This window comes from Strigops habroptila, chromosome Z (assembly GCF_004027225.2).
Source record: "Strigops habroptila isolate Jane chromosome Z, bStrHab1.2.pri, whole genome shotgun sequence".
Lineage (NCBI taxonomy): Eukaryota > Metazoa > Chordata > Aves > Psittaciformes > Psittacidae > Strigops > Strigops habroptila.
Window position 1 is genome coordinate 94,810,168 of NC_044302.2, and position 13,936 is coordinate 94,824,103.

Sequence of the window (13,936 nt, forward strand, 5' to 3'; positions counted from 1 at the left end):
TCCTCACTAGCTACACTCCAACTTGTAACTGGCCTAATGCCAAGGTGAGATGAATAAAAGCCAAACTACAAACTGGTGTTTGATTCCTTCATTAAAGCATGTAGAAAGTAGTGGAATAATAATGTCATATAGCTACATTCTCCAGGGTAAACTTGTGGTTTTTCAAGTCTTCAAAGTAATAAATTTTGGCTTCAAAAAGATCCACAAATGTTGGTTTTGACATGATCTCAAAACATTGACTTCAAAATAGGACCAATTTTCAGTCATCTAACTTAGAAATAGTCTTTGATTTTTTCTCAAAAAATAATTCAGACTAACTCTGAAATAAAAATGTCGGTTTTGTTTTTTGTGGGGTTTCTTTTTGGTTTTGTGTTTTGTTTTTTGGGGTTTTTTTTAAATAAATTGATCATAACAGTATTTTATTTTCTAGTGGGTTACATTTAAAGTTTGAAACAATTTAAGATTCCAATTTTTTTCTTCTTTTTTTTCAATTAGTTTGATATTAAATTCATCATCCTTCAAAGAATAACTTTGAATTCTAACACCTCTTATTTATGAGGTTAAAAATAGATCAATATGGTACTTAACTGGAGTATAAGCCATGTGGTAGCCTGGTGCCAAGTTCAAGGATGGTCTTATTTTATCATCAAGCTCCCAAAAGATAAGAGCTAGAAGGATTCTGGTTTGGGACCCAGGCAAATCCATCATTTCATTATGAATGTGTCGTACATTTTGGAGTAACCTTGACCAACAGCATAGGTGCCTGAAGAAGTTACCAACAGCTAAGTTTTGGTGCCGTGATTTTACATTGTATGTGCTGCTGCACGGTCACTATCTGTAGGAGCTCCTTTTTCCAAGTGGTGTGCACACAGGAGGGCACCGTAGAGCAGTCATAGAGCTTTGTTGACCCAGATAATGTTTTTTCACCTACAAAATAGAGATAACCATGATTTTCTGTGAGATGTTTTGAGTGTACTCCTACAGAGTATAAGATAAGTAGCTATTATTATTGCTATTAATAATAATAAATTTGCTGATGAGCAAAGTCTTTGCAGATATGTGAAGTTTCAAGAAAAGTAAATCTCTCACTCCCTCTACTAGCTGACCCTTTCCTTCATTTCTTCCGTTCATTAAAATGAAAGCAGTTTAAAAAGATCAGGATTGTAGCTGCAAAGAAAGTCAATAGGAGCCAGTCATTTAACTTCTTTAGGCACCTTTGAAAATCCCAGCCTGACATCACCACAAATTAGCTGAACCAGAGCAGGGTTTTTCTTGGTAAGTAATGTGAGAGTCACAAAGCACTTCTGCTTAACAAATGTTTCCTTTTCGTTACAGAACTCTCAGACTTTTTTGAGCTTGATTCTCAACATGGATTTTTCATATGGAACAATAGTTAGCACTCTGACAGTTAACGCAGTAATGAACGATTAGGCAGTAATTTATCTGTACAGTATATAGCTCCAATGAGATGAAACAACTTTTCTTAAGATTTCTGGCAGGGGCTTTTTTTGGTCTTTGTCAGTTAATTTTTGCCCACTATATGAATTCCACTGGAGCTTAATGGAACTCACTAACCATGTCACTAAAAGGTTGATTGGCTATGTGCATATACCTCAGAAGAAATGTAGATGTTCACAGTAGAAATTCAGAAGTCTAAGAAATTTTAGTACCACAGTGTGAATGTCTAATAAAGGTGTTCTGAAGAATGAAACTTTGGGCTTGGGTATCTAAAACATCAATTTTAGTGCTCAGCAGTACTTAGTCAAAAGATCAAACAACTCTTCAGTCTTACATCTTACTAGTATCAACAGCCCATTTGTGCTTACATGGTATTACAAATCTAATCTCCCATGATTTACCCTAAGGTCTGGTTTATAGCAATTAACAGCGGCAATAATATAAACAATAAAAATTCAGGTTATTATTAATAATTCAATACATTAACATTATTTCAAAATCTACTTCTATTAAAGAAGCATTAACCCTTCTATAATCATAGTCCCAAAAGTCACCTTTTCTAAGCAAAAAAAAAATCTTCTGCAAGAACCCTTTAATGATGGATATGGCCCTAAGTCATTCACTCAGCTGTTTTATTACTTGCCTTTAAGTCTGATGAGTTCAAAGCAGATGTGCATCACTGAATTCTCAATAAAAGACCACTTCTTGTCCTGCTGAATAATAAGAACTGCTAATGACACCAATTAAGAGCTGTAAATGTCATTTACACTTGTTTGTTATTTTTCAAGTCAATAAGGTTATGGAAGACAGAAGAGACTGAGATCACTTAGACTGGGGCAGTCTGATGGGACATTTTAATTGAAATATTATGTAGAGTAATAATTGGAAGAAAAAAAATATAATGGAGCAATTACATTTGTGATTGGGTCAGTTGCAGAAGATATGCCAGTCATGTTCTTTTTTAAGAATCATGAGCAATAAAAAAAATTTTAAAAAAGTCCAAAAGAGGAGGCTAGGGGAGAAAGGAACAAAAACCAAACCCAAACTCAAAATCCACAAAAACCCAAAGCAAAACAAAACATACTAATTGTAAAGGGTTAAATGTAAACCTGTTCTAATGCTGATTTCCTGTTCCACGCTGCATTAGCTTATGGATATGAGGGCTTGATATATAAAAAACAACTGGGATCTAGACTGGAAAAGAATCTTAGTACACTATCAGAGCAACTAGGATTGATGACGGTTCTAAAGCTACATTTCTTTAATATTATATTGTGGAGGACTGGTAGCAGGTTTTCTGAGTGGAAATTAGTCATCTTGAATCTGATGTGTTTGTTACAGATCCAGTTCCAGATCTCAGGCTTGGAGAAGCTTTAGTCATAGGTACCGGGACTCCATATCTATTTTGCCATCAAAACTTTCATTAGAGTGTGCCTAAGAACGCTCGTTTGAAATTGTCTTGCAAGGAAAAAGAAGTAAATGAATAAGACTATAAAATTTGAAGCTTCATTGCCCAAATATGTAGGGCTAGAATGATGAAGATAATCCATCACTTCTCACCTTGTGCAAGTGCCTAACCTCATCATTATGTCACAATGTACCCAGAACTAATACTCAAGTGGCTCATAGGCTACCTGCATTTCCATGATACTTGAATTTCTCCTGTTGATCCTGTGCAAGGTCTCAACAGCATATCTCTCTCTTCACTGTTCAACATGCCTTCAGAGTCCTGACCCTCAAATAAGGAGCTTCTTTATCTGTCTTGCATAAGGATCCCAGGGCTGTGGTCATAGATCCTGTTCACAGAAAAACTGTAGGACAGGAACTACATCTATGTCCCCACATCTATTGAGCAGAGTAATTCAACAGAGGATTTTGACTTGCTGCATGAGAAAGACTGACTATAATAATTTTCTAGAAACAGAAAAACAGACTTTAATCTTTTATCACTCAATTGACTGCCCTCTCCAATGACTCATAGAATTAATCTCTCTTTCTTATTTTTTCCTTGTCTTTTTATTGCGGGAGTTAAGACATGAGTATGAATCTGATTTGAGAAACACAAATTGGAGGCAATGCAGAGACAAGCTTTGAATCTTTACTAAAAGAACTCTAAAGACCATAGGTTGCTAATTAATTTGGGGTGATATTCATCTTTCTTTTCTCTTGTTTTCAGGAGATTTCAGTGCTTTGCTCTGGCCAGTAAATAACATGTGCTTTCCAGTATTTCTTCCCATTCCACTCCAGCAAAGCTGTCCATACACCTAGCTGAATTAAACCTTTATATTTTAAGGGTTTTATCACTTCCAAGTGAAGGAATTTGGTGTCTGAAATTGTGTTGAAGTTACTTCTAAGCATCTAAAAAACTTCAAAGAATCTAAATCTTCTTTGCTTTATTAGGAACACTTTTTACATGTTAAAAAAAAATATTCAAAAATGTTACATGTTCAAAAAGCTGTAAGGAATTTTACTAAGCAAAGCAGAAAGCCATATGTACAAAATAATTAATTACATGGGAAAGGCTAAAAAGGAAAGTATTGTTCCTTGTGAGCAATAGTAGAAGAATCAGAAGCATTATTTGAAGCAATCATATCAATCCACAGACATTAAAAAAAAAGAAAAAAGAAGCGAAAAAGAGAAAAGGAAAAGGAAAAGAAAAAATGAAAAAGAAAAAGTGAAAACAAAAGAAAAAGGAAAAGAAAAAGGAAAAGAAAAAGTAACAGAAAAAGAGAAAGAAAAGGAAAAAGTAGAAAAAGAGGATAAGTAGAAAAATGAGGAAAATGAAAAGAAAAAAATAAGTAAAAAACAAGGAAAAAAGGAAAAGAAAGAAAGAAAGAAAAAACACAGTTACACGATTTCTGTGTAAACTGTGGTACTTTAAACTGTGGCACTCACTGCATCAGGATACTGTAGATAACAAATATTCACATGAATTCACAAAATCCTTCTATCGTAGAGTGCTGAGCTAAAAGAGCAGAGCCACAAGTCTGCTTATATTTGTACTCTTCTTTAGGTGCTGCCACTGGCTATTTTCAGGGGCACGGTACTGGTTTAAATTAAGTTGTTCTCCTATTTACAACAGGATTACATTCCTAAGCGTCTGGCATCCCAAACCTGAACAACATCCCACTAAAATGCTGTGATGATGCTTTTTGCATTTTGTTAAATTTCCCAGTGTTTTTCCTGGGGGAAGGAAGAGGGTTGGGAGGAAGGCCAGGCAATCAATCAAATAAACAAAACGTTTCTACCTTTGCAGAATACCATTCCACCTACATCTGTCTTCCTGTGGTCCCACCAACCAGCAGTTGTCGAGTGCTTTTCAATTGGCATTTATGACTGCCTCTAATGGCTTGCTTGTACATGAGGCTTGCAGATCTTAACTAAATATTCAGTGATTTTTCCTTATTCTAATGTTCTTAATTAGATTTACCAACTCTTTACTATGTTTTATGTTGATGAGGGACTGAGAATAAAATCCCGAAATGCTCACTCTAATAAAATATCACGGCTAACCAACTTGTGCTTTGCGTGTGTTATTTCAGTGAATATTGAGCTTTAAATAAAGTTCGAATATGTTACCAAGGATGGGCTAAAGAAATATAGACTGGTGATCTATTACAATACGCTAATAAATAAACTGGTACATATAGTTCTGTGTCCATAAGGAGTAATGGATCTTGCTATAAGAACAAGTTAAGGGATGAGAGGCTTGAGGCTTTTTTGAAAAATCTTATATGTAACTACCTATTTTATAGATAGGAAATTAATATTTTTCTATTTCTATTCTATTCCTTTTATCCAGTTTTTTGAGTTTAAAGCAAATTATTGAGTGAAGCATAAAAAAGCTATTGTGGTATAAGATAGCTTTGCCTTACATTTTTATACTTAGGTCTAATTAGCTTCTTTTCCTAGATTAGGTAGTGAAAATGTTTAAGCAACATAAACTATGGTAGCTGTCAGGAAATAGCACTCTAATCAAATTAACATAAAACTCACCAAAAAGCTGGTACCTAGTAATAATTAAAAGAAAATTTGTTATATTGATATGTTTGTCCAGGACATGAAGACTAAGATGAATTTTTCTTACCAGTATCAGATCACTCCAGTGTAAATTTTCTGGGTACTGAGCTTGCTAATGAACTGCGTAGGTAATCATACCTTCTGTTCAGGGGAAAGTGTATATTTTTCAGAATTATGTCCAGAGTAATATATATATCAACACAGCGCTATTGACTTCAGTAGATCTGGTGTGACTGACCTCAGACCAGTTAAATAAACAGAAGCACATTCTACTGATTTTTATCCTTCTGTAAGTCCTTGGTACTGTAAGACCAGGAGAGTTACCCTGTTTTGTGATGCCTTTGTGTGAGCAGCTAGTCATATAACTCCTTATTCTACCAAAGAGAATAATTTTGTGAATGCCTTCCATCATTCCTCCATCCTTCTTTTATATAACTCTTCCTGGCTTTTCCAACAGACTTGAAACATTTAAATCTTTCCACTGACTCAATTGTGCTTTGTGTAAGAACCTCTAATGATGTGTTTTTTCTCCCAGAGACCATTTTTCAGTGTTTTTTGAATAACTGAGTGGATCCTGATGTTGATTAAGGCATGTTGATGTTCCGAACCTGCTACTGCAACTGAAATGATCTAGTGAAATAAAACTGCGTCATGGTTTGAGCCCAACTGGTAACTTGGAACCATGCAGCTGCTCGCTCACTCCCCCCCCTTCTTCCTCCCCCTGCTCCTGGAGGGATGGGGAGGAGAATCGGAAGAATGTAACTCCCACAGGCTGAGATAAGAGCAGTCCAGTAACTAAAGTACCATACAAAACCACTACTGCTACCACCAATAATAATAATGATAATGAAAGTAACAAGGGGAGAGGATACAATTGCTCACCACCCACCGACCGATACTCAGCAGGACCCGAGCAGTAATCTGGGCCTTCCAGGTAGCTCCCCCCAGTTTATATACTAGGCATGACGTGCTGTGGTATGAAATACCCCTTTGGCTAGTTTGGGTCAGGTGTCCTGTCTCTGCTTCCTCCCAGCTTCCCCTCCTCCCTGGCAAAGCATGAGACTGAGAAAGTCCTTGGTCGGAGTAAACATTACTTAGCAACAACTAAAAACATCGATGTTATCAGCATTGTTTCCAGGCTGAAAGTTAAAAACACAGCCCTGCACCAGCTACTAAGGAGAAAAATGACTGCTATAGCTGAACCCAGGACAAAGTGATATTCTAAGGGTAGCTGGTAAAAAAGCTTCTAGGAAATTCTGTCAGGAATACCAGAAAAATATATAGATACACTTCTCGACTCACCCTGAACCATATACACATACGTGCTGAATCATATACATATACAAAGCAACATGTATCTTTCCAGTGCTGTTACTAACTTACAGAAACATATTTTTCCATTAACATATATCTCAAAAAATCAGCCATTAAAAGCTTGGAAACTTGCACTCATGTGTACGTAAATACATATGCATCTGAACTCCACAGCAATACCAATGTTAATCAAGTGGGTAAACTTCAGCCCAAGGGTTCAGATGTCTGATATCCAAGACCCATGTTGATGTACAAGTGTGATTTTAGTTCACTTTTATGCAGAAATTTTGTGTTTAAGTGTGAAACAGTAAGTGAGCAAAACCCACAAATAATAAGTAAGTTTGAAATAGAGTCAGAGTGTAATTGTTGGCAGAAGAAATTATGTAAGGATTCAAGTGGAAATATAATAACAGAGAAAGTTATAAAACTCTAAGTAAAACTTCAAAAAATCAAGAGGTGTCAACCTAGGGTTATTGAGGTACTCATAAAAGCACTGGAAGCTGATTTTTCCCCAACTGATAAAGAAAAGGCTCACTAAATTTCTTTTTTCTTAGCTAGTAATGCCTTGCTCATTTGACCTTTGTATCTGTTGCACCTATTAACCAATAAATAATTACATTTAGAATGGTAGAATAGAAAAAATGAAAAATCAAGGCTGGATCTCTGGAGTTCTGATCCAACATTCTCTTAAATTAAGACCCTTTGAGCAAGGATCCTGTCAAATCGAATTTCTAATGAGGCAGATTCGTTCACTTCTCTTGGAAGCCTATTCCAGAATTTGATTGTTCTCACTGAAAAAATGGTTTTCCACCTCCCTCCATAAATCAGGTTTTACAATCCTTTACCCATCTTGGTTGGTGGTCCTACCCTGAATTCTATTCTTTCAGAGCAAAAATTAAAGTGGGGAGCAAACCAAAACTGAACACAGTTTTCCAGGCATATCCAAACAAATACCGACCAGAGTAGAATAATCACAGCCCTCCGTCTGCCTACTATGTTCTTACACATGGAGCTCAGGAAACAGTTTGCCTTCACAACTACAAGAGCGCTCTGATGACTTAAGTTTGGTTTCCCTGGGGACCCGAAGGTCCTTCTAGCAGAGATACACCTAGACAAGGCAGACTCCAGGCTGTACAACTGCTGCTTCTGTCCTAGCAGCAGGATTTATGCGTTTGACACTGTCCCACACGGCATTCTTGTCTCTAAATTGGAGAGACATCAATTTGATAGATGGACCACTCAGTGGATAAAGAACTGGCTCAATGGTCGCACACAAAGAGTTGTGGTAAACGGCTCGATGTCCAGTTGGAAAACAGTAACAAGTGGTGTCCCTCAGGGATCGGTGTTGAGACTGGTCTTGTTCAGCATCTTTGTTGGCAACATGGACAGTGGGATTGAGTGCACCCTCAGCAAGTTTGCTGATGACACCAAGCTGTGTGGTTCAGCTGGTACGCTGGAGGGAAGGGATGCCATCCAGAGGGACCTTGGCACACTTGTGAGGTGGGCCGATGCCAACCTTATGAAGTTTAACCAAGCCAAGTGTAAGGTCCTACACCTGGGTTGGGGTAATCCCAGGCACTGCTACAGGTTGGGTGGAGAAGAGATTCAGAGCAACCCTGCAGAGAAGGACTTGGTTGATGAGAAGCTTAACATGAGCCGGCAGTGTGCTTTGCAGCCTAGAAAGCCAACCATATCCTGGGCTGCATCAAAAGAAGCATGACCAGCAGGTCAAAGGAGGTGATCCTGCCCCTCTACTCTGCTCTTGTGAGACCTCACTTGGAGTATTGTGTACAGTTCTGGTGTCCCCAACACAAAAAGGACATGGAGCTGTTGGAGCGAGTCCAGAGGAGGGCCACGAGGATGATGAGAGGGCTGGAGCACCTCCCATATGAAGACAGGCTGAGAAAGTTGGGGCTGTTCAGCCTGGAGAAGAGAAAGCTGCGTGGAGACCTCATAGCAGCCTTCCAGTATCTGAAGGGGGCCTCTATAGGGATGCTGGGAAGGGACTCTTCCTTAGGGACCGTAGTGGTAGGAAAAGGGGTAATGGGTTCAAACTTAAACAGGGGAAGTTTAGATTAGATATAAGGAAGAAGTTCTTTACAGTGAGGGTGGTGAGGCACTGGAATGGGTTGCCCAGGGAGGTTGTGGATGCTCCATCCCTGGCAGTGCTCAAGGCCAGGTTGGACAGAGCCTTGGGCGACATGGTTTAGTGCGAGGTGTCCGTGCCCATGGCAGGGAGGTTGGAACTGGATGATCTTAAGGTCCTTTCCAACCCTTATTATTCTATGATTCTATGATTCTACGATTTATCTCATCAAACCTTATGCAGCTCTTGTTGGCCCAGCCTTGTTTGTATTCTACTTACAAAGTTTCTTTGGTAAAAAGTAGATGTTTTCAAAATCCATGTGACCTGTGAAGGATTAAGGTGTTTACAAATGATAGCTATCGCAGGTAAAATTGACATTTAGTATAGTCTATTTGTCACTTATCCACTCTGAGACAATTTGAAGGATTCTTAGCAAGTTCTAAAGTTTGCCATTGAAGTAAGCCATAAGACACAGCCTGCGCTCTGAGAAAACTCTGTATGTGAAGTGGGTTAAAGTTTTTACTATATCCACTTTCCATTCAGAACCACAAACTGGGAGCTCCTGAGCCAAATACTGCCTCTTTCCCTCTTTCCTACACCCAGCTATCTTTAACTTAAACCAGTTACATCATTCTTTGATATTTTCTCCTGTATCAATCTTACCTAGTATTCCCCACTTGAAACTGATCACTGCTTTCAACTTGTATTCTGCAGAGCTGGGAGGTTAGTGAGGATGACTGATCTGACAGGTCTGTAGGGTGATGTATCAGCCTGAAGAGGACTTTCCTTACCTCTCTGAAATCCCCAGGTAAGAGTTGTGAGAAGTGCAGGGAGTGCTGGTTTTCTTCTGAAAGTTCATCCTGGATTACGTAGAAATCCACATCTCCTCTTCATAGCTCTGTTGGTATGAAAGTACAGCCGAAAAAACAGACCCCAAAAGTGTTAAACTGGTCAGCTGGAACACTCTCATTTGGAAATAAATTATTTCCAAGTAGAAAATGTGGTTTAGTCAGCACTGTCTTTATTCTGACAATTTTTCTTTTGCTTTTCCCAAATGACATTTCAAACCAAACAAGCACCGCATGTTGAGAGCCACATTAAAACGTTGCATTTCAAAGTGTTAATTTGACTTCAAATGGCATGTGAAATGGATGGTTATTTAACAATAAATTGCAGTTTGGCACATCAGAGTTGGACAAGCTGAAATATAAAAACTGGTTTGCTTGCTGTCCTCTGTTGTTAGAGGTGTTGCTCTGAATTGGTTGAAAAAAAAAAGACACAAGAATCCCCCCCAAAACACTTTATTTTCTGTGTAAGTTTTCTGTAATTTCAACTCTGTCTCAGTTTGGAGTGAAAGTAAATGTCAAAGTACTGGAACATCAAAACATTGGGTAATAGATTTAATTTTATGGTCAGTTCTCCTATGTGCATATACCAGAATGCTTCCAAGCAACAGTTTGTAATTTTTAAACCCCAAATGACCTGCATGATTATTTTGAAAAATGCAAAATGCATCAGACTTCGTGTTTAAGGATTCTTTTATAATACAATGTTTGTGTTTTTTCTTAGACTTTATTGATATTGAGTATAGAAAGACATCAATGATTTTGCCAAGGAAGCCACAATTAATTCCTTTTGAAGATTTCATAACTGAGCACAGAGGTATAAACAAGACCTTTGCAATCTGTGCTTCTTATGCAAAGTCTGTCCTGCTCTCAAAGCACCAACTCTATATTTATATGTATATAATATTAGAGCAATAGTTGTTGAATCAATATTTATAAGTGAATGTTAATCTTTTACAGAGGATTCATTAGCAAAAGAAAAATTTGTTACACTATAGAAGTTAGTTCTGAATACTATATAAGCCAGTCTTAGAGTCCCAACTGACTATGTCGACAGACCTGACAGTGCAGATCTGTCACTGCAACCTGCATAGATATCCAGAAAATAATGTATTTTCTCTGTTTACTTTTCCTTAGGATAAACAGTGAAACAGTGAAAAGAGGCTAAGACGCAACAGGGGATGCAAAACAGACAAGCTGCAACAGCCTACATGGGAGGATATTACAGAATTACAGTTGTTGTTGCAACAGCTACCAGCTGTGCATCTGGAATGAGCAGGTTTGAAGCCCAGGAGTTTTTAATACAGGAAAAGGTTTGTCTCAGATGCTCACTACTTTACATTTTTATTTCAGTCTTTACTTCAAATGTTTTAAAGAAGAATATTCCAACAACCCCAGTTATTTCTGTTCTTGTTAACTACTCTGTCAACAGCTACAGGCAGATAGAATCATACTAAAATTTGTGTTGCTAATATTTCAGATCACTGCATTTGATCACTGAGGGTTATCTGCCTTGTTGCTTTGTGCTGCTTGCACAATGACAGGGAGAGAAAGTTTTTGGATGCATGAGCTCTGCACTTGTTCCTTTACTGTTACTGATCCTTACACCAACCACACAAACAAAGCATTTCACCAGATTTCACATGTCCTGACTCTAGAAGCTGCAGAAGTTTTCTAGTGTTTCTACTGAGCAGATGTGTTTATTGAACATGAACACACACCCCTCTCCCCCCTATCAAAACCCAGTTAGCCTCTGAAGCACCATCATTTTTGCAGTAAATGAGATTGCAGTCATTTTGAAAATGAGAGTTTTCAATTAAACAAGCATGTTCAGGAGTATATCTCCATGCATATGATAGCAAGTGACAGCAAACTCAGTTGACCTAATATCAGTAATTCTGGCATTTTATCACTTATGAGGGTTTTACTTAGCATACCTTTTCATTGCAGGTAATGAAAAAGAGTTCTAAAAAAGCAAAGAGGGAAAAAAACCCAAACCCAGAGATGTAGGTGTGCTGTGCTTATGCTCACAGTCTCATGGCTCACACAGCCCTTTAGCACTTGAAGTAAAGGAATAAACTTCGGCCAGATTAGGAAGTCATTCTCTACATGACACATATACACTGATACTGTCTGAGTTGCAATTCAGTACTAATGCAGACTTTCATGCGGTCAGAGTGCACTCAGTCTTTGCTGGGAAACCAGGATATTTTGGCAGAAAATCAGAATATGCAGAACTCTGTCCTGGTGGACAGACATTCCAATCCAAGAACCTGAAAGCATCTTCAGTTTGCCTGAGCTAACTGTCCTTAAAAGCCAAGACAACACAAGAATTAGAGAATTTATCTGTTGACCGCTATCAGAAAAGGAAAGAAAATCCTTAAAATTTTAAGTTCCTCTCCAGGCTCTTCATATGAGCATATTCCAATGGACAGAAACTTCTGTTACCACCTTTCTCCCCAGTTGGACCAGAGCTATCCTGCACCTGATATGAGCAAGATGATTAAATCCTAAGATGTTATCATAATAACGATATTAAATCTAGCACATATTTTTTTAAGTAGCAAGCAAAAAAGTCATCAACAATTTCCTTAGTAATATTTTATCCATTTTCTCCAAATCTCCTCTCTCAGTCAAAGTCTTTCAGGACTATATCTTTTCAGGAGATGAGAGAAGTCAAATTACATTGAGTTTATCAGAATCAGATGATTTTTAAAGTTATTCTCAGAAGCAAGGCTGGAAAACCAATATCTGACTTCTAACCCAGTCAGACTACTTTAGCTGTGGTCTGCTGTTGTTGTACAAGCCATCAATTCTTTGTCCTCCATCTGTTGTTCGTCACCGCTTCCAGTATTTTTGCCAGATGCAATCAGTGAAAATATCCATTCTCTAGTTCTTTCCCTTCCTCTCTTTAAAAACCCTGACAATTCAGATAATCTCCTGGCATTCTCCAGGAGCCCTTTCTTTAATGAGAAGATCAGCTGGCTGTATAGCTTTCTTCAGTGTATACTGCCAGCTAATGGCAACTTTATTAGGTATCTGCAGTGAGATGATGAGCCACCTGGGAGTATTAACACCTGGATTTACAGTCACAATGGTAGAGCATATTGAAGTCCTTCACTACACTGAATTACTCAATAATAGCTTTTGGAAACATAAATAATCAAGAAGCATCATTTTTGAAGATAAAAGCCAGGAACATGTCTGGCTAATTGACCATGATGGAGTTATAATAGTGAAATACTGCACACTTTTGGAGTAAAGTTCTCTGTCGGGCTGCCTATATCTAAAGCATTCAGGGTTGGTAAGTCTACAGAAGTTTATGGATAGCGACTCTTACACATTGCTCCTGCCAATAAGATGCACATCAGATTTTACATTGGTCTAATCTATGGCAATAAAATGTGGCAACCTAAGAACCTGTGGAACAGGAGGCATTTGAACGAGATTAGCTCATGGAAAATGCCATAAAGATTGCTAATTCAGTTTGGATACAAATCCAGGAAAGGTCAGATCTTGTAACATTAGGGTGCTTCATCCTGTTACTCCACATCTAGTTCATAAAACATTGAAATATTTTTCTGTATTTTAATCCTTTTAACTCCAGCTGATTAAGAAAGAGGTCAAAGTTACATAAAGATATTATTACTCTCTTGCAATGAATAGATTTAAGAGTGAGCTTTACAGCTTTTCTGAGTTGAGACCCCTATTTACTCAAGTTAGTTCAGAAGGGTGGTACAAAAATGCAAAATATAAAAGTCTCTATGAATATATTTTAGTTCTAAATTGTATGCATTTGTGCAATGGTTTTCAAATGGAAGATCTTTTTCGTTTGCTTATTGTATTTTATAGAGTGAGTTGTACATTTGACTTTGTTTTTCTGTACAAAAAATTCTACAGAAAAAAGGTTGTGAAAATATTCATAGATTATGTACTCACCCATATAACTGATAAACTCATCTCCGTTAAACTTGAAAAGATTTTCTTAAAAAACAAAACAACACACATACACACACAAAATTATCAGACTCACTCTTTATTTGTATTCAATTTCTTCTTAATTTGCTATTTTTTATTGTCCAAATTAAGAACACCTTCTCTTTATCAACACCCAAAATTTCTATGGATATTTTTACTCTAAATATGAACATTTCGGAATTACAAAAAAAATAACCAACACAATTATCAATAGATGTTTAAACATCAGGGAGTG